Genomic DNA, 18,561 nt, shown 5'->3' with positions numbered 1-18,561 from the left:
GGAACATTAATGAACGGTGAACAGTGCTTATCATGAATATCGTGATCAAAAACAGTAAAAGACATATATGAGTTAATCACCTTTACTCCTACAAAGTAAGTTTTTGAATTACTAGCACAGATTTTATAGGCTGTGGGAAAACACTGATTTGAGAAAACTTTGTAATGTTCTTATTGTGACAATTCCCAGATTCTGGTATGTATCAGATCAAAATACCAAATCCTAGTTGTGGACCATGACATAATATGGTGGCCTTTTAGCATGTTTCTTCTCTGAAAATTTTCCTTTTTTTTTTTTTTAATAAAAGGTATTTTACTAGTTTAGTAGAGAGGTCATTTTATCCGAGCATTTTATTCATTCATTTTGTAAAACGGTTAACATTTTTATGTATTTGAAACATTTGAAGTCCAATTTGAGGTAGAAAACTCAATAAATGAATAAGTGAAGTTTTTTCCAGTTTCAGATAGAGTTCTTACTATTAGTATTATGCATCAGTTTTTAAAAACAGAGTTGTTATCTGCAGGCAAAAGCAGCAGAGCATATGTTAGAGAAAAATCAAGAACTCAAGAAGTGTACATTTTAATAAAATGGTACTCATTTCTGTTCTTTTTATTGTTTCTTTGGCAAAGAGATGCTCTCTTAAGGCTTAGCTGGTATATTGATGGAAAATATTTTCCCATTAATTCATTATGTTACATTTTTTGTTGGAGCTCTCCTGATGATCATTCTCAGGGATGATAAACCTATAAAACAGTTGTCTAAAGATAGTGGCCATAACATTTAAAGAGTAATGTTCCATATTCTTAAGCCTTTGAGAATGAGAACAATATAGTTTCATGGGTTTCTCATGGTGTGCAAAGTCCTTTGGAATTTGGATGGTAGTTGCTTTTTTGGGGACAGTATTTTCAATTTAATGCCTCATTCGGTGACGTTGGGCAAAAGAAATAACTCCTCCTTGCTTTTTTGCCTTCCTCCAGTCCTTTGAAGGTAGCACCTTTAGACACTTCACTTTTAACTTTTTTTCCTCCGACGGAAGCATATTGGGAAGAGTGAGATGGAGTGAGAGCGTCTTGATTAGCATCTTGGTTAGAGATAATTTAAAGAAAATTGAGAGAGGATGTTTGATCATGTTAGATGTAATCTCTTTTCAGTAACGTCCTTCTTCCTTTGCTTTTTGTTTAGAGCCGAGAGTTGGTTGGATATAATGTTGGCTTTTTTTTTTTTTTAACCCAAATTGTCATTGTAAAAAATAGCATCATGATACCCATCTTGTGCTTTGAGGTCTCAAGTTAATTTCTGTCGGTTTGAAAATGCATTTGGGGTAAAGAAAAAAAGATAAATGGGTAGATGGAATAATACTCTCCTGCACACGCAGGTGCACACATACACCCCCATCAAATATTTTTTTTTCTTTCTTATTCTCTTCATGCTAGTAAATTTCCCCAGATAAGTGCCTTTGAAACTGGGAATTGGGCATTGCCCAGATTATACATGAATATCTTTACCAGTAGGGAGTGAATACTCCCTGATGGCCAGATTCAAAAATATGTTATTGATAGAAAACACTGAGCAGGCATATTTCTTTATCCAGAGCCGAGAGAACATGGCTCTTCTCATTCCATTTGCAACTCTTCTCTAAATTAACACTGATTATTTAATCAGCAACCTTCAATCCTACCATTTAGCCTATAATTTATCTGTCTTATTTGCAAGGGTATTACATATAGGGTCATCTAATGACTTGTAAATTTTTGAAAAGATATTATGTGTAGAATCCTAGCTTTAGACCTGATTCATGGTAATTAGACCATAGGCCAGAGAAATGAATTTGTGGGCATTCTGGATACTTAACCCTGTTTCCTCTCTAGATGCCATCCCTCTTATTCACATACACCCACAGTGTGCTTTTATATATTTATTTTTCCAAATGGAGAACTCTACTAGGAACAAGGGAAGGGGGACTGAAGATTATCTTTTTTTCCTGGCAAGATTCCAGGTGTGGATTATTTCATGAGATGTGAGTGGGTGGAGAATCAGAAGAAATACACTTTGTCTAAAAACTCTGGTCTTCAAGGTTGAAAGATTCTGTTAAAGTGGTAGATAATACCCAGTGACTCCCTTTTGGGCCTAAATAGCCAGACTGACTGAGATCATGTATTTAACTGTGATTTGCCTTTTCTCTTTGGGAATTGACCTTTTGTGGATTTTGAATCAGAAGTATTGAATCAGGTCTCTCAGATTTGAAGTTCTGGCTCTAGGGAGAGCAGGTATGGAAGATTTTAGGTCCTGGGTTTTAATGTTCAGAGCTTTTTTTCCCAATTCACAAGGCCAGTCACTGGGAAATAACTATTCAAAAGAAAATGTGTTTTGGTCAATTTTCTCTGAATTCTCATTGTGCAAGAATACTTAAGTAAATTATTTGAAGGGCCTTGGATAGCTTCATTTAAAGATCCTATAACTTTTCATAAACAGGCAGAGGATGAAAAGTCAGATTAAGAGTTTTTGGATTCTTGAGGTCTTCTGAAGGGTTAACTCATTGATAAGATTATTAATGTTTATACCAATTTTCAAGTTTCTAGATAATGAAAGTATAAGAATAAGCTAGTTACTGCTTATCAAAAGAGTATTGCTCATATAGTCTGTAGGGAAGAAATTTTCAAGCCATATTAAAGAATATTTATGGGAATTGTATTTTTAAACTTGGTTCTCTGAAAACAGTGTACTTTAAATAATATGATACGTCCTTTTATACTACGCTTATGTGAATCATTTGATATCTTCATCAGTTTCAGAAGCTGCATAGAGAAAATCCTCATCAGGTCTTATTGTAGATTCACTTTCTTTGAGACTACTTTTACTCTTTGTCTAAGTTTCTCTCAAGGGGCCAGAAGGCTCCAGGACTAGGGATGGATTTTGCTTAGAAAGCAATAGAGGAGTCATCCTGCCCTAGATAAAATAATGTTACATTTGTACTTTGCTTCATAAGGTACAAAGTGATTTCCTCTAGTTTCTCATTTGGCACCCACTACAACTCAGAAGTAGATAGCATAGGTGGCATTATACAGTCCCCATTTCCTAACTTATAATTAAGGTTTCATTTTTTTTTCCTTTTTTTTATTATGTTGTATCAATCACCGTACATTACATCATTAGTTTTTGATGTAGTGTTCCATGATTCGTTGTTTGCGTATAAAACCCAGTGCTCCATGCAGTACGTGCCCTCTTTAATACCCATCACCAGGCTAACCCATCCCCCCACCCCCCTCCCCTCTAGAACCCTCCGTTTGTTTCTCAGAGTCCATAGTCTCTCATGGTTCATCTCCCCCTCCGATTTCCCCCCCTTCATTTTTCCCTTCCTGCTATCTTTTTTTTTTTTTTTTTTTAACATATAATGTATTATTTGTTTCAGAGGTACAGGTCTGTGATTCAACAGTCTTAAACAATTCACAGCGCTTGGAGGGTATGTGCTATAATTAAGGTTTTGAAGTTACTTATTGAAATTCTGATGAACTACTGGTAGATATAGGACTAGAACTCCCATATTCTAATTCATAGTCAGAATTACTCCTGGTTATCTGAGGGAGCAGATACTGGGTACTCAGTTTCCAAAATTCTTTAGTATGAGTTTAAGCTCTGTAATTGTAATGATTATCTGGTTTTATCTGTCAGAGAATCAGCATTATAGGTAAGTAACCTGTTCTATTTATTGGATGAAATGTTTTCATGTTCATTGTTTTAAAGAATATTCTGTTAGTGTGTCTGTGAAAAATAATTGCCCTGTACGAATTGGGTATATAAAACTACTTGCTACAGCTTGACTTTAAATAGATAATTTGGATAATTTGCAAAAAATACTTTGGGGGATGTTTAGAATGCAATTGAGTATATTAAAGTCAGAGGTTACTAGGGAAAACTCATGCATAGTGTACCTTCTCAACTAATTGGAAGAAGCTGTGGAATATAACAGCCAGAGTGGCCCCAGTAGTTTGGCACAAAATTTAATGAGGGGAGGGAAATAACTGTCCTTAATATAAAATTTTTGGTTGTAAGAGATACAGTATGCCATTGACTACTCAAAATCATCAGTGCAGTGAACTCTTGGTTTTTTCCTTTGAATGTCAACATCTTTTATTTCAAGTGATGTAAATGGTTTATAAAAGTGATTCTCTGTTGTAATCCAAGTGTATTTGTACCTGAGTATAATTTAACTTTTTCTTCATTTAAGGTCATTTTTGCTGACAGAGGTTATGAGTGATACTTTCTGCCATCACTGCCAGAATATCTCTGTTTTTGCTTTTGTTAAATGATTTGGACTCTGCTTTTTATGTTCTTATAACTTAGATTCTTTTCTGTGTTCTGGAAGTTCTGTGACTTTTTATAATTTTCTTCTTTTCTTCAGTTTTGTTGACTTTCATTTTGTTGTCACTAGTGCTATCATGCTACCTTCCTCTAGTAACTCAACCTTCCCTTCTAATTGAGTGCTTTTATTTCTCTTTAAACTTGGAAATCAGAATAACCAAGCTTGTTAGAATTATGTCTCATGATTCTTGAGTGATGCACTGAGGAATTTCTCTTTGAATGCCTAGATAAGCATTAGTGCAAGGAGATGTTTGTTTTAATTGTGTGTTTTCTTGTTTGCTTTCTGGTTTAGAGGCTGTGTCTTACATAAGTAAATAGGTTTCTAAATTCTGGATAGAGAAACAATAATTATTTCTTTATATATGGCAATAAATTCTCATTAGCAATAAAACCCATTTAAAACAATTACCATTTATTTGAGACTAATTGAAGCTTAGCCTTTAGTTGCAGGAACTTTATTTTAGTAGTTTTTTTGTAGGCTCAAAAATGTTTTTACATATTGGTAAGCAGGCTATACCATTTATGTGTTTCTGTGATGACTCATGTCATCAGATATTATATTTAGTAATACATAAGAAGATCTGTTTTGTGACTTTTCTGCTTCTGTCTTCAGTGAGGTCTGTATCTTCAGTGAGGTCTGTGTACCGCTATTTCTTTTACATTATCATGGAAAGCTGCTTCTGCTTTTCTCTTGAATCTCTGATTTTAACGTAGAGAAATTTGTAAAGTGGTGAGAAGAGACTGAGCAGTTTGTTCGGGACAATCTTAGTAGGCAGAATTCTCTGTAGTGTGTTACGATTTAATTTTCACGTATCTAGTAATATTTGTATAGTAGACATTTGAAATATGTTGAGGATCTGGATTTTGTTCTCTTTCTTTAAAAAAGTATTGAAATCTGTTCTGATAGGCAGTTAGTTAATTTACTTGATAATAAGGTTGATTCTATTAAGGTTTATCTTTTAGCTCTGATAGGGAAGTCCAGAGCAGCCTATATGCTAGGTTTAGTTTAGCCTTAGTTCTTGGCATGGCCTTTCTCGTGTCTCATTTAAAAAAGCTCTTTACTCTGGCTGGTTGAAACCTGAAGGACTCTAGCCTCATGAAAACACTTAAAATTGTTCTCTCTACAACTCCGTGATAGTTGTTCTTTGTTTGGTCCTGTTTTACACATGCAACTTTGTATGTGGAAGATGCAAGGGGACCTCTGTACAGATACTTGGTGTTTGCTGTCTTTTTTCTGTTTTGCTTCTTCCTCTTTGGTGCTGTGTCCCACAAATTCCAGCTGCCTTACTTCCCCAAACTCCTTTTTTCTCTCCCTCTGCTCAGCGAGACCGCTTCCTGTTCCATAGTACTGATGGTTCTTCCGTGTAGAAAATGTGATCATAATGTACCTTATCTCACTTGTTTGCTCTCTCTCGCAGATCAGAGTCCTGCACTGCATACTGTCTAACAATAATTGTTTCCGTATTTTTTCCAGTAGTCTAGTTGTGTATGGTAGAAGGATATTCAGTGTTATTCTGTCATGACTGAAAGTGGAACTTCCTGATTTAATTTCAGTAGGCACTAGGTATGTTTTCTTCTTATGACAGTCCCAGCCTGAAGTTTGACCATTTGGAAATTATTTTTTGTTGACACTCTTGTGACAGTAAGGGCTAGTTTTTACTTATACCTTAAAAATGAGTTTAAGCAATTTCTTTTTCTAAGAAGCTGAAGTCAGAGAAATTGGAATAATACCAATTTGAATTGAAGAAGGAGGATAAAAGAGACTTGACATTGTTTTAGTTGTGTTGATGGAGTGTTGCTATGGTTTGAGCAGAAGTAAAAATTGGGTTACTGGTTCAGATACAGTTCATGAGGATGGGTAAAAGATAAAGCAACACACAAGAATATATGAAACAATGTTTACTAGGTTTAAAGTGGTAACCATAAGAGATGAAAGAGTAATGTAGCTAGGTTTTAGTTATTTTTCTTAGACCCTTCAGGTTTTTTAGGTAGGCCAGATTTGATGTACTATACTTCAGAAAGCTAGGGTGAATATGCTCTTTTTATGTCTGTCAGTTGTCGAGTGTTTTGCAGAAATTTATTTTCCCTGATACTATTTTTACTGTTTATGCTGAGTTGGAGAACTCATTCAACTTTTGCTGTTGTTTGCTTCTTTTCATGTGTCTTAAATTATCTTCCCTCTTAACTTTAAATGTAATTTTTCATGTTTTAACTAACAGTTCTCAGAATATAAAAGCATGAAATTACTTTGTTATGTTTAAACTTCTAGTTGGAGAAAAAGTGTCATGCTAATAGTTTATTGGCAATGAGGGTAGAAAGTACCATTGAACACTAGTCAACACCTAAAGTATCTTCTTAATAAACATTTCAAAATATATATATAGGGATATGAAGAGTGAAGTTAAATGAACCAAGTGTAATATTTTATAAGTACTTTTTTTTTTTTAAGGCACCAATCATGGTGGGGTGCCTGGGTGGCTCAGTCTGTTAACTGTCTGCCTTGGGCTCAGGTCATGATCCCAGGATCCTGGGATCGAGTCCCATATCAGGCTCCCTACTTAACAGGGAGTCTGCTTCTCCCTCTCCCTCAGCCGCTCCCTTCTGCTTGTGCTCTCTCTCATGAGCTCGCTCTCTCAAAATAAATAAATAAAATCTTTAAAAAAAAAAGACACCAGTCATGACTGGATAATGTTTTTATTTTAAAATGCTATCTCATTTAATTCTAGAATCTTAGTAGTTTTAAAAGTTTTATTTGTAGGGCGCCTGGGTGGCTCAGTTGGTTAAGCGACTGCCTTCGGCTCAGGTCATGATCCTGGAGTCCCGGGATCGAGTCCCACATCGGGCTACCTGCTCAGCAGGGAGTCTGCTTCTCCCTCTCCCGCTCCCCCCTCTTGTGCTCTTTCTCTCTCTCACTCTCTCTCTCAAATAAATAAAATCTTAAAAAAAAAAAAAAAGTTTTATTTGTAAATTATTTACAAAAGTTGGACTAGATTTGAGGAGCACTCTAATCCCCTTCCATTACAATTTTTAGCTGGCAGTCTGATGCTGGGTAAATGTCTTTAATGTCTGTGGTTGTCAGTTTTCTTATCTATTAAAAAAAAATGGCATGATTTGATTTCTGTAATTCAAATTAATATATATAAATGTATCTTTCTTTGCCCTTCCTCTTTTGGTACTGCTCATGCTTTAGTTATTGACTTTCTTCTTATTTTGTATGCTGTCTATTGATATTTTCACACACTGTTGTGGCTTAAATTACCATCTCTGTTGATGGATTTCCAAATGTATATATCCAATCAGATTATTCTTGAGCTTCAGACTGCTTACAATAGATATATCCATTTGCCTTCCACACAATACACTCAGTGGAACATGTCTAAAATTGAACTTAATCATTGCTTGCTTCCCGTACATCCAATATTCAACACTATCTTTTACCTTAATTGGTAGTTTCTTTCACTTGCCCAGTCTAGAAAAACGGGAGTAATCATCAGTTACTTCTTCACTACAGCCCCTCTTCCACCATTGTTATTGATTCAGCTTTATTTATTCTCATTGCCACTTTTTTTTTTTTTTTCTAAAGTAGGCTCCCCACCCAGTGTGGAGCTCAATGCAGGGCCTGAACCTACTACCCTGAGATCAAGACCTGAACTGAAATCAATAGTCAGATGCTTAACCGACTGAGCCACCCAGGCACCCCTTGTTGACGCACTGTCTTCTTGATTACTGGAAATGCTTCCTTAATTGCTTTCTGTGGTGCTAGTATACTTTTCCTCAATGGACTCCTATACTGTAGCTGGAGTAAATGTTTTTAGAATAAAATCTATTCTTTAAAATGAACTATTGCATGATTTTTAAACGTTCTCTTTATTCTCTATATTCTACCTCTGTATATTCTAAACAGATTAAACCTTCAGTTCCTTGATTATTATGTTCTTTTACTTGAGGCTTTCTCATATGCCTGACCACCTGCTCTAGTCCACCCTTACCCCTATCTCCCTGGTTATCTTCCTTTCTCTGTCTGCAAAGGGAGAAGGATGTTTAAATTTAGACATCATATACTCTGAGAAATCTTTCCAATCTTCCCAAGATTGACTGATTGCTCCTTGTTAGCTCTATCATAGCAACATGTACAGTAGACCTCAAGCTCTTTGAAGGAACCGTATCTTTCTAGTTGGTTGATGTATCATTGGAGAAATGTCTAGCCTTATGCTTCTTTGAAAATGTCAGAGAAAAATTCAGTATGCTTTTGATAGAGATTTTTTTTATGCCATTAGTTTCACTTTTAATACTCTGAATTTATAATTTATAAAATTTAGTACTGGTAATGATTTCCTTTTTTTACTTAAAAACTAGATTTTAAATTTTCAAAAGAAATGTTGAATAAACTACACAATCATTCACAGAGTTAACTCAGGAATTATGGAGAGATATTGGGATGGTGGGGGACATGGGAAAGAAGGGTGTATCTCTTGATTAATTTGGTTGTCTGACCACATTGTCAGGTGGTGAGATAAATGTTTTTATATGGCTGTATGAAAAATGTAAGCTCACTTGTTAATACCAGACCCCAAAGAGAGGAAGTCATTGTATTATAAAATAAATTTACAAGTTTGGTATGATCAGAATGTTTTGTACAGTTTCAAATATATTTTTACAATCCAGAGTTTTGCTGGTAGGCTTTAGAAAGCTATACGGAATGATAAGAATTTGGTTGGGGTTATCTTTATTGAAGGACTTGAAAGAAAATGTGTGTCCCTATCTATGTGTCTGTCCTACTTAAAGATTTTCAATAGAGGATATTACTCCGCTTTTTCTGTATAACCTCATAATTTTGAGTAGAAGCTAGAAATAATGAAAAATACAAGGCATATCCTGTATCTTTGAAGTTATTGTAAAATGATTATATACTGATAGCTTGAGAGATACATAGTTTGGCTATATTTGAGGTATGTTGCCTGGCAGAGTATTAGTTTATAACTAGAGATTACTGGCTTGTCTCTATTATGTGAAATTGTTATGTATTTGCAATTTTAGAGTAGAAGGGCAACTTTTTACATGTTACAGTGTATTGTTTCTTAGAATAGGTAATCTAAAACTCTAGGGAAAATATGTAAATCTTGATCTGACTGGTAGTCAGGATTTTTTCTAGATTATTCTGCAACTTTTATGATACTGACTACAATACAGTTAGCTGCATTCATCTTCCTGAATTCTTGAGGGAACTGAGGAATTTTATTGAATAGATTTAGAAAAACAGGTACTAGGAACCAGTTGAAAAGATACCTTTTAGGGTTTCTTACCACAAGAAATCTAGAGTCTTTAGGGAAGAAAAAAACACAATTTTTTGAAGGCTATAAATATGTGGATTAAAAAAAACCTGACATATTCTTTAAACAATTCTCTGTGAAAACCTTTGTGTGGTACTTCAAATGGTATTCAATTTGAATACAAGGTTATTAAAACCCAGTAACAGTAAGGAACTGTAGGTTATTTAAAACTAGCAAGGGGAGGGGCGCCTGGGTGGCTCAGTCATTGGGCGTCTGCCTTCGGCTCGGGTCATGATCCCAGAGTCCTGGGATTGAGCCCCGCATCGGGCTCCCTGCTCTGCGGGAGGCCTGCTTCTCCCTCTCCCACCCCCCCTGCTTGTGTTCCCTCTCTCGCTGTGTCTCTGTCAAATAAATAAAACAAAAACAAAAAAAAACTTATAAAACTAGCAAGGAGGATAAACAAAGTCAAGGTAGTTAGAGCTTGTTTTAGTAAGAGTTTGTTGGTTGCAGGAATCTGAAAACCCATTCAAAGTATATCAAATATAAAAAAGGCTTATTTTAAATAAATAGTAGGCAATCTTATGAATATTCAAGGTCAGGAAATAAAGCCTGGCCAGGCCTTGTGAAATTATAACCTTTTGGTATTTAAGATGATACTCTCTTACCTGTGCTTCAATTTATGCAGTACAGACTGGTTCTCTTTTTACTGACGTTTTCTGCTCACTTTCCCCGCATATTTTCAGTTTGCAAACAGCAGTGACTTTCCACTGTTCTTGCTCTGGCCCCAACTTTCTACTTTACCTTTCTTCTCAGATCCTCTTCACATTCTGTAACAAAAGCCTGGTTAATGACTGTACAGTAGATCGACTTCCCTGGGTCAGGTTTTCATCCCTTGCAAAATTATCATTGGTCATGGGTAGAGTTAACAGTTGGAGGTGGAGAAGCAAAGTCTGTTTTGGCCAATGCTTTTTGGAAGGATGTCTTCCAGAAAAGACGTTATTGGGCAGTGTAGGCTGTCAGAAGATGCCCATCATAGACCATTTGTTGTTTTGGGTCCAACTGTATTCTTGACCAGTTGTATGTAAAATGAGTAGAAGTAGCAGAGGTATTATACTAATTGTCCATGTCATTTTATTTCTGCATAATATTCCATTTTATGGATATGTCATAGTTTATTTACCTATTGGAGGACATGTTGATTGTTTCCAGATTTTGGTGATTATAAATAAGACTACTATAAACATTTGCATTTGCAGGTTTTGTGTAGATGTAGGTTTTCAAATCAGTTGGGAGTATACCTAAATTTGTACTTTCTAGATCTTATGGTAAGAGTATGTTTAGTTTTGTAAGAAACTGCCATGCTGTCTTCCAAAGTAGCTGTACCATTTTGTATTCCCATCAGTAATGAATGAGAATTCTGTTGCTCTGTATCTATCCTCAGCAGAATTTGGTATTGTCAGGTTTTTAAATTTTAACCAATCTAATTGGTATGTGGTGGCCCTGCTGTATTTTTAATGCATACATAAGCAGAGACCTTTTGGGCCATATAAAAATATTTGCCATGCTTGATATTTTATTTCATGTAGTAGATGTTTTTATAAACTTTTTTTGTGGGGCGCCTGGGTGGCTTGTCAGTTAAGTGTCTGCCTTCGGCTCAGGTCATGATCCCAGGGTCCTGGGATCGAGTTCTGTGTTGGGCTCCCTGCTTGACAGGGAGCCTGCTTCTCCCTCTCCCTCTGCCTGCCGCTCTGCCTACTTGTGCTCTCTTTCTATCTCTCTGTCAAATAAATAAATAAAATCTTAAAAAAAAACCCTTTTTTGGGTAAATGAAATAATTTTAAAGGTTTTGTTTGGCTTTTAAAGGTTTCTAAAGGATAATGTTGGTAATTTTTATTTAAAAAAATTTTTTTTTAAGATTTTATTTATTCATTTGAGACACAGAGATACAGAGAGAGAGAGAGAAAGCATGAGCAGGGGGAGAGGCAGAGGGAGAGGAAGAAGCAGGCTCCTTGATGAGCCAGGAGCCCGATGTGGGGCTAGATTCCAGGACCCTGGGATCATGACCTGAGCTGAAGGCAGACGCTTAACCATCTGAGCCACCCAGGCGCCCCAATGTTGGTAATTTTTAAAGCAAAGAATTTTTTTGCATAATTAATTCCCTTGTTAATAAAGGGAAAAAGGGAAAAAGCTTTTCAAAGCTTTTTCAGATATGAAGCTTTCCTTAGAATAGTGAAGTGTTTTATCATGGAATAAGAAATTTCTCAGTAATATATTCACCTGCCTTTTGAGTTATAGTGTATAATACCTTATTAAAATTTACTTTACCCCAGGGGGTGCCTGGGTGGCTCAGTCATTAGGCGGCTGCCTTCGCCTCAGGTCATGATCTCAGGGTCCTGGGATCGAGCCCCGCATCGGGCTCCCTGCTTGGTGGGAAGCCTGCTTCTCCCTCTCCCACTCCCCCTGCTTGTGTTCCCTCTCTTGATGTGTCTTTCTCTGTCAAATAAATAAATAAAATCCTAAAAAAAAATTAAAATAAAATTTATTTGACCCAAAAGATTAAAAAAAAGTGATAACTTTTTTGATGTTGGAATTATGGGGACCTTATTTCTTTTCACGATTTACATTTTTTGGTCTTTGTTATGTAACTAGAAAATATTAAAAAAAATCAAACATATAAAATTTAGTTCTCATAAAGATATATTAAGAGATTTAAAAAAGAACCTCGCCATCCCCAGATCTTCATTTTCTGTGGTGTTAAGGAGGGCAGAGCACTAGGTTGTCGAATCAAGAGGCATTGGCATGGTTCTCAACCCTTACTTAGCTGGCCAATCATGAAATCCCTTAATCTCCTTGAACTTCATTTTCTTCAGTTGTGAGATGAGGAGGTTGTACCTATCTTTGAGGTGGCACCTTCCAGCTCTAATATTCTATAATTCTGTGGTACCTATACTTGCTATACACTCTAGCTCCTTTTACACCATTGGATGTGTCTTGAAGCTTGTGTCAGAAACATTCAGTGGCTTAATAATTGAGGAGTTGTGTTTAAATCTTACTAGGTAGCAATCTACACGCTTGAAAAACACATTTAAAAATATTTTGTATTTATGTGCCATTGTCTTTAGTCAGTATGTATATTCCTGGAAGATCTTAGTTGAGATACACATTTTAAAAAAATTCTGTTTATTTGTAGCTGTTTTTTGTAGGGCTTACTGTATTTTATTTTTTATTTTTTGAAAAAAATCCAGTGTATTTGTTTAATATATTCATCACAAGGGCTCAACCAGAGACTTAATTTAAAAAACAGAAACAGAACAAAAATGATACCACAGCTTAAGCTACAGAGTCCTAGACAGGAATGAAAAAAAGGACAGACCATCTAAAGAAAAAATAAAAAGGCAACACAAGGAGAGAGCCTAGACAGTCCAGGATCTTGGCTGGAGACCTGATTTGAGTAGGTTTCTTGTAGATACTTCTTAGAGGCTGTGGGGTTTTTTCCAGAGCTTGGCAGCATGTGTGTTCAAAGGGCTATCAATGTTGGGTTCTCCTAGCAGGTTCTGGATGGACAGCAGGATGGTCCTGCCATCATACAGGATAGACCACTTGCCCTTCAGGATGCCCAGGCAGATGTTCCCCTGGGTGTCCATGCTGGGGTGGTAGCAGGGTGTGAGGAACTTCACCGTGTGGGTGCATTGTAAGGGTAGCCCCTGACGAACTCCAGGGAGAGAGTGTACCTCAGGTCTTCATATACTGAGCCAGATGCACCATTTGAAAAGGTGGTCTGATTCAGGGAAGGCAGAAATTCCTGTGTCACAGACATCATGAAGGTCATCAGCTCCTGCTGTAGCCTCTTGCCCACGGGGCCCTGCGCAGCGCCCCCGCTGGGCTCGACTCCTTTGTGGGTGGCGGCTGGGACGCTGTTCTGGGAGGCCACCCGGGTCATGCAGGGATGGAGCAGGGCTTCCTGTATTTTAAAAAAGGTGTCATGGAGTCTATGCATTAGAGTTACCACTACAGTGATTTAACTGCTTCTTTCATATTTGTTGAGTTATTGTGGTGTTCAGTCTAAGGACCCTTTGAAATTTTTGGTATGTTAAAAATGGATTGTAAAATGTACTGAAGGAGGTCCTTGGTTTCTAATTTTTTAGAAATTTAATGTGTATTCAGTATTGAAATAAGTGGTCAGTCTGTAGGCTGTACCCTCTTTGGTATATCAGATAGGAGTAAGATTCTTGGTATGTGTTCCTATGCGGTTAGGAAGTGCAGCAAGGAATAGAGGAAAACAGGATGAAAGAGAAAGGTCCCTTTCCTGGATGTTTTTATTTTATTCTAATAAAACATTTCATTTCATTTCCTCTTTCAAAAAGTCTACCTGTTCTCTCTTCCTCATGCTGAACATCAACACTAGAGATGAACCACTGTGGTTCCTCAATATCCACCCACTCATATACATACTAAGAAAAACTAATTCTGCAGAGCTGGGAAGCAGGGTTTAAAGATAGGTATCTTTTTTTTTCTTTTTAAAGGAGTGGAATAGGAGTAGAGAATAAGTTTTATTTCTCTTGATTCTAATAAAATTCAAGTATTTATTATATTAAGATCTGGTCATCACAAGTTCATTCAATGGTTAGGATTTGAAAGTATTAACTTCTCTAAATGCAAGTGAAAATGAACTTCTAGTTTAAGAGAAATGTCAGTTATACTAACATTTCTCTGGAAATGGAAGAGTTATCTCTACATGCTATTATGTTAGGGATTTTGTGGTTAGTGCTAAAGACCAGTAAGTTAACAGCAGCTAGATGATGTTTTAACGATTTATTGAAGGTGAATGTGCCAACTATAACCAAAGAAGTGGTAAAAGTAAAGATCATTGAATATTTTAAATAATTTATATAAGGACACACTCTGTAAATACTGATTTTCGTGGCACAGGTAATTTTTTCTCTTAGTTATGAAAAATAAATGATGTTTCTATTTTTAATATGCAGGCTTATTTTTCCTTACCAGATTGTACTTTGCCTTTAGAAGTTTTTCAGTCAAATCAGTATAAGTAAAAATTTTTCTCTTATAGTTTGTAGTTAATTAAAATTGTGTGTGTATAATTTAAACAGAGGCAAACATTACTATTATTTTTTTTTTTTACCAGAAACAAAATAGGAGGCATAGGAATATGTTTAAGTATAAAGAGAGTGAGGGCTCATACTATCAAATACTGATATTTTTTGAGATGTTCAAAAACCTTAATTCATTTACATTCAAAAGCAAAAAGCAAGGTTAGTGATCCAGGGAATGGGTGCGGAACATAAGAGGATGTTGAGTTGCCTGTTCTCACATATCTTACTAGAAATATTACTTCTGATACATGGTGCAGACTGTTTACTTTCTTGATTTATGAAGATTTAAAACATTTAGCTCACAGATAATTTTTAAAAATTACATTGCAGTTATACATTATCTTTGCCTGTCAGTTGTTAACAGTTAATTTCATTCACTTAGCTCAATTGTGAGTAGCAATGTCTTTTCTAATATTGGTAATTCCTAATGACTCTTTATTTCCTTATAGGATTGACATAGCATAGTGATTCTCAATTGTGGCTGCACATTAGAATCACTTAGAATGTTTTAAAAATATATGAATGCCTAGCTTTGCCCTAGAGATTCTGATTTAAATAGCCTGTGGAGCCTCATTTATCTCTGTCTCTATTTTATTTTATTTTTATTTTTTATTTATTTATTTTTTAAAGATTTTATTTATTTATTTGAGACAGAGAGAATGAGAGAGAGAGAGCACATGAGAGGGGGGAGGGTCAGAGGGAGAAGCAAGCTCCTTGCTGAGCAGGGAGCCCGATGTGGGACTCGATCCCGGGACTCCAGGATCATGACCTGAGCTGAAGGCAGTCGCTTAACCAACTGAGCCACCCAGGCGCCCTCTCTGTCTCTATTTTAAACCTCTCTAAGTGATTCTAATATTCAGTCAGGTTTGGAAACCTTGCTGTATATAGAATAGCTTTAGAACCCATCCAAAGCATTTAATGCCTAGACTAAATTTCTTTCTTTTTTTTTTTTAAATGATTCAACTTAAGGGAAATTTCAGATTGGTTTTTCTATTAAAACATTTTTGTTAGGAATTTATTTATTATTAGGGGAAAAACCTCTAAATTTTGCGTATGTATTTTCCTTTTTTCTCATTTTGCCCCTTTAAATAAAGTGAGCACTAATCTTTAATTTGGAATCTAATAAGATGTGTTCTGGTATTTATTAAGCATAACTCTGTTCTAAATCTACAACAATAATAAGAAATGCTTATATTGTATATAGGCCATTAGATGGCCCAGAATTTCAAAGGTCCAGTCCAAATAGCAGATGTGAGAAGTGGTTTTACAGAAATATGTTGTACTTTGATCATATTTTTATTAATTTGGTCATATATTTTGAAGAGTAACTAATAAGGCTTTGTAAATTATCAGATACAGTTTCTTCACTCTTCATAATATATAAATATTCAGTGAAAGCCAACAAATATATTTTGTAAGAGCAATTTAAATTTTTTGGTTAATTATTTTTAATTATTAAATGTTATAGAATAATTTGTTCTTAAAGTAGTTTAGAATCAGTTAAAACATTTTTTTTGAAAAACTTTCTAAGAATTTTAAATGATCTAATCCATCTGTGGGATAGATTTGTGTCAGTTGATATTTACTAATTCAGCAAGTGTCTGTTGAGTGCCTTCTTCATGCTAGTGGAGTGCTAGTTGCTGGAGATTTATGAACAGATAGGTCACCTACTTTAATAAAATGGGTGTTATATGTAATTATTGCAAGGTCGTCAATGTTTTTATGTGTCCAGTACTCTCAGATTTATTTTTCTGGAAGTTTTCATTTTGTCAAAAGAAAGAAATATGAAATGTTAGGCATCATCAGCACTTGAAGGTCAGTGTGAAATGATGATAAATGCTTATGAAATATTAATTAAGCTGGGAAGAAAAAGTGTGTGCCAAGATCATCAAGGTTCTATGTCATCATTTGTCCCTGTCCCCCACCTTCCCCATTCAGAGTCTGATATTGGAAAAATGAAAGTCTCAAACTTCATAAAAACTAACATTTTGGTTAAATTTGCTGTAGAGTTTGAGAAAAAAATTTACAATGTCAGATACTTTATTGGTGAGTAAATTTTCATTAGTTTTGAATATGATTTTTTTTTTTTTAAAGATTTTATTTATTTATTTGAGACAGAGAGAATGAGAGACAGAGAGCATGAGAGGGAGGAGGGTCAGAGGGAGAAGCAGACTCCCTGCCGAGCAGGGAGCCCGATGCGGGACTCGATCCCGGGACTCCAGGATCATGACCTGAGCTGAAGGCAGTCGCCTAACCAACTGAGCCACCCAGGCGCCCCTGAATATGATTCTTTAAATTGTTTTCTGTTCTGAAATTTCTTATAGGCCTAATATTCTGACTTCATAGTATAAGCCATAACAAGGGGCTAAAAATGTAAATGACTGGTTCTTTTTGAAAATCTTGTGTAGTTTACATTTTGTTCAAGTATTTTTTTTAAAAAAAAGATTTTATTTATTCACTTGAGACACAGAGATACAGAGAGGGAGAGAGAGAGCATGAGCGGGGGAGAGAGGCAGAGGGAGAGGGAGAAGCAGGCTCCCCGCTGAGAAAGGAGCCCAGTGTGGGGCTTGATCCTAGGACCCCGGGATCATGACCTGAGCCGAAGGCAGAAGCTTAACCATCTGAGCCACCCAGGCGCCCCTTGTTCAAGTATTTTGTAAGTGTTTTGCAACTTTAAGGAAACTATCAGTACTTATATATTTGCATGAATATTTCATACTTTGGGTAATTTAGAGGGTTTGGGTGCTTGATATTTTGATTTTTTTTGTTTCTAGGTTGTTAGAAATAAGATCTTAGATTTGAAATATTTTCCTTTTTTTTTCCCTTTTTTTTTTTAGAAGAAACTCTTTGAAACTTAAAACCATGTAAAACTTACCTTGTCGTCTTTAAAATGTTTAAAAGATTCCTGGGCCTACATTTAGAGATTGTTTTAGTAGATTTGGGATAGACAAGGCACCTAGATTTTTTTTTTTTTAAAGACTTTATTTATGTATTTATATTAGAGAGTGCGTGTGTTTGTGTGCGGGGGGGGCGGGGGTTGAGGAGAGGAGAAGGGCAGAGGGAGAGAGAGAAAATCCCAAGCAGACTCCCTCCTGAGTGTGGAGCCCCATGACGGGCTCCATCCCACCATCCTGAGATCCTGATGCTAGCTAAAACCAAGAGTCAGACACGCAACTGACTGAGCCAGCCAGGTGCCCCCAGGCACCTATGTTTTTAACATGCATCTAGGGAATATGGATGTAGGTGGTCCTTAGACCGCTTTGAGAAAATATGTCTGTACAGACTTTCTCTTCCACCTTTAAGAGACTCCCATGACCCTACATTTTGTGGGATGAAAGAGAAATTTGTCTGGAGGAAGGTGATATTGAGGGAAAGATAGGACATAGTAGAGATAGGTCCTTGAGAACATCTTCCATCATTTCTTTGATTTTTTTTTTTTTAAGATTTATTTGAGAGAGAGTGTGTGTGGGGAGAGGAAGAGGGACAGGGAGAGAAGCAGATTCTGCTAAGTGCAGAGCCTGATGCTCTGATAACCTGAGATCATGATCTCATGACCTGAAATTGCATGACCTGAGCCAAAATCAAGAGTCGCCCGCCCAACTGACTGAGCCACCAGGTGCCCCTATCATTTCTTTGATTCTTAGAAATGATTGAAATCTTTCAGCTTTCTGGAGGAATTCAGTTAATATGCAGTACCATTTGAAGACTACAACAAAATGCAAACTCACATTATATGGCTTTTGTGATGATTAAATTGAAAATAGGCATTATTCTTACAAAATGATTTTCTAACGTCTTAATAGCCTAGCAGAAACTTAAAT

At 36.1% G+C, this 18,561-nt stretch overlaps 1 protein-coding gene and 1 pseudogene across 3 annotated transcripts in view; one reads left to right on the top strand and one right to left on the bottom strand.

Annotated features, from left to right (window-relative positions):
- Positions 1 to 18,561, top strand: part of ZZZ3 (zinc finger ZZ-type containing 3) — a 66,120-nt gene that overhangs the window by 9,041 nt on the left and 38,518 nt on the right. The window lies entirely within an intron of this gene.
- Positions 13,006 to 13,569, bottom strand: LOC110570162 (annotated as a pseudogene).

The sequence above is a fragment of the Neomonachus schauinslandi genome, chromosome 4, assembly GCF_002201575.2.
Source record: "Neomonachus schauinslandi chromosome 4, ASM220157v2, whole genome shotgun sequence".
Lineage (NCBI taxonomy): Eukaryota > Metazoa > Chordata > Mammalia > Carnivora > Phocidae > Neomonachus > Neomonachus schauinslandi.
Note: the sequence above shows the minus strand (reverse complement) of the source record. Positions and strands in the feature narration are given on the sequence as shown.